Source organism: Phalaenopsis equestris, unplaced genomic scaffold (assembly GCF_001263595.1).
Source record: "Phalaenopsis equestris unplaced genomic scaffold, ASM126359v1 Scaffold000342, whole genome shotgun sequence".
NCBI lineage: Eukaryota > Viridiplantae > Streptophyta > Magnoliopsida > Asparagales > Orchidaceae > Phalaenopsis > Phalaenopsis equestris.
In genome coordinates this window covers 524540-528008 of record NW_018164784.1, presented here as the reverse complement: position 1 = coordinate 528008, position 3469 = coordinate 524540, and the positions used below count along the sequence as shown (strand labels likewise).

At 35.4% G+C, this 3469-nt stretch overlaps 1 pseudogene; it reads right to left on the bottom strand.

Annotated features, from left to right (window-relative positions):
- Positions 1 to 814: 814 nt before the first annotated feature.
- Positions 815 to 1705, bottom strand: LOC110025927 (annotated as a pseudogene).
- Between the last annotated feature and the right edge of the window lie 1764 nt (positions 1706 to 3469).

Sequence of the window (3469 nt, the reverse complement as noted above, 5' to 3'; positions counted from 1 at the left end):
TATATATATATAGTATTAAAAAAAAATAATGGAATACAAGACTATAAAGATTTATAATTAATTAAAATTATTATTAAAAATATATATATTAAACTTGATTTAAATTTTTTAATATAAACAATTATTTTTAAATCTTGCCTTTGTGAGATTAGGGTTATTAAAATGACTCTTTGTTCGTGAACAACTCGTGTTCAACTTGCTAAGCAAACGAGCCGAAGATGAACACACTTTGTGTTTGAAATATAAACTAGTCGAACATGAGTTAGGTCTGAGCTCATTCGTGTTCGGCTTGTTTACACCCATAATTTTGGCTAACTACTTTCGAAGTTAAGATATTAAAATGATGATAGCTGAAACTTTTAGGTGATAGAATCACACGTGTTCCATTATTGTATATTATTAAGTATTTGATGCAAATATTTATATAGAACTAAACATTAGCATATAAGCAAATACTTGCTGAACCAACGTATCAGATGAGAAGATTGCCACAATTGGTTTCCAGTAAGTATTTGTATATGATTTTCATATCACATATATGCCACAATTGGTTCAGCAAGTATTTGAAAATCATATACAAATACTTACTGGAAACCAATTGTGGCAAATACTTGCTGAACCAACGTATCAGATGAGAAGATTGCCACAATTGGTTTCCTGTAAATCATATACAACAACCCTTCTATCATCACATCACACACTGATCAATTAATTTTTTATTTTCTTTTTTTTCCTGATGAGTGTGAAAAACAGATTATCATCAGCTCCAACTTAGAAATATTGAAAATCTCATAACCATAACTAATTCAAAGAAAGAAGAGGCAGGTTTATTCTTCATCAGAACCTGAAGATTCACCGCTAGTATGACCTTTAACATTCAAGACACCATTTACAGCTTTACAGTTTGTTCTTTATCATCATCCTCATCATCACTGTACTCACTCTCATAATCATCATACCCCTCTTCCTCCTTCGCTTCTTCCTCAACACCATCCTCCACAGGCGATCCTCGACCACATGGCCTCTCGTCCCGGTTTGACTCCGTTTTACGACCTTGAACTTCAAGTTCGTCTTTGTGTTGCATCCAATCCAAGCATCACACAAGCAGGAGCATAGGTTATATGTCCCTTCAGCTAGGGCCTGGAACTTGCCCATCACTAACCTTGATCCACTCCTCACCTTCTCAAACAGCTCTCATCACAGCAGCATTCACATCCTTAACACTTGCACCCAAAGCCTCCTTTGTTTCCTGAATAGCCTTAGAAGCTGCAGTAATGGCTGTAGCCTTTATCCATGAAGTTCACCTTCTGAGAAACCCAGACTTCATTTGTCACTGGATCAGCAAGCAGAAGCCAAAAGTTTTCTTCTTTGTGGAATGGATAGTAGGGAGGAAGAATTATTCCATAGTACTAAGCCCCTTAAGGTAGGTGCGTATCCAATAAGATGTTGCCAGCTGTAAACTCCGGCCCCACCTTTTAAACGAAATAAAATTAAAATAAATATTTATTTTAATTGTTTTCCGACCCGGCCAGATAATAAACCCGAATCAGTCTTGCTTTTTACTTTCTCCGAATCACATTTTTATTTTCTACACACTATTACGAGAGTTTAGGGCTTACTCTTCCTCGGCGAAAACCTCCGGCGCAAAACATCCTCCGACGAAACCCTCCGGCAAAGTGCATCCTCCGGCGGAAGCGAAGGTCATGGCGTCCACTCTTTCGTTAAAATCACGGTATGCACCTAAACCAGAGTAGGCAAATACGAGTAACACATCTGTAACACAACAATAACACAACAATAACACAACAATACCACATCAATAGCATCACACATTAGTAATATACCAGTAATACATAAAAAATACAACAATAACACGACAATACCACATGAATAACACATCATGGATTTGAATCATTAGCACAAAAAAAACCCTACTCAATAACTGCATAAAACCAAATTCGTTGAACTCACAGATATCTCCATGACATAGTTTAGATGTGTTATTATTGTATTATTTGTGTTTTATTCATCTATTTTTTTCTTGTGGTTTAACTGTGTTACTGTTGTGTTACTGATGCGTTATTACCGTGTTATTCATTTAATATTGATGTGATATGCTTCTGTTTAGGATGATTGTTAATTAATGACATAGGTTTAGTGTTATTCTTGTATTATTCGTGTATTATTCGTGTTATTCTACTGTGTTATTCTACTGTGTATTAACTGTGTTACTGGTGTGTTACTCATGCGTTATTTCCGTGTTATTAGCGTATTATTGATGGGTTTAGGGTTATTATTAATCAATGTCATATGTTTGATGTGTTATTCTTGCATTGTTCTTCTATTATTCGTGTATTACTTTACTCTGTTTTTACTGTGTTACTGGTGTGTTAATCGTGTGTTATTGGCGTGTTATTCATGTATTATTAATGTGTTTAGGGGTATTATTAATTAAGTGTGTTTCATGTGCTACTCCTGTGTTACAAGTGTGTAATTAGTTATGCTTTTGTATTATCCATGCTCCTAGGTAGGATTATTATTGTGTTATGTCGGTGTGTTACTCATGTATTATTCCCTTCTTGTGATTGTTATTCTAATACTGTGTCATTATTTCTTTAATTTGCGGGATCATGAGTGCAAAGACTTTCAACTGTAAATGTCGTCCATCTGCAGTGAGAGGTGTTTTGGATGCAATTCGAGATCTTATTTCAGAGGAGACCATTAATAATTTAAAGAAAATTAGGGTGTTCAACTTCTTTGACATGCCCCCATAACCCCAGGACAATGTCATGACTTTACATATTTTGAGATGTATGGATAATGAGAGGGTGTCTTCAAAATGGGTGGAAAGGAGGTTAAGTTACATGCTGACCACGTGGCTCTGTTGATAGGGATGCCGAACAGAGGAGAGTGTTTCATGAAAAAAAAGAACCCCTATCAAATGTGGATGTCAGACAAATAAAGAACCAACTGACAAACTTTTTTGTAGAAGGAGCCTTCACCCCACCTTTTGAGCAGTTATACTTGAAATTCTTACTAACTTATTTTTTCCTTCAAGCAATTTTCATGTGCCTGCAGAGCTATCTTCTTTTGCTGTAAATGTACAAGCTTTTCCGTTCTTTAATTGGTCTGCTGCCATATGTGATATGATCATCGATCAAGTGAGAATCGCCTCAATGAAATTAAGGCAGAATAAGTCAATTGACTATATTTAAAAATTTGTATTTCTTCTAACAGTAAGTATTTGTTATTTACATTGAAACATCACTCTTATGATTTTTTTGTTTGATGTATTGACTTTTGCATACATGTTGATGGTGTAAAACATCCGCAGCTTTGGTTTTACGAGCACGCCTCTCTTTTAACTCCTGATGCTTCTGACGCTAGACCTCGCATGAGGTTGAGTACTGAGAAGATTCATGAAGCCTTCAAGGGACTTGATCATGTAAACCATTTAATTTTGATTACA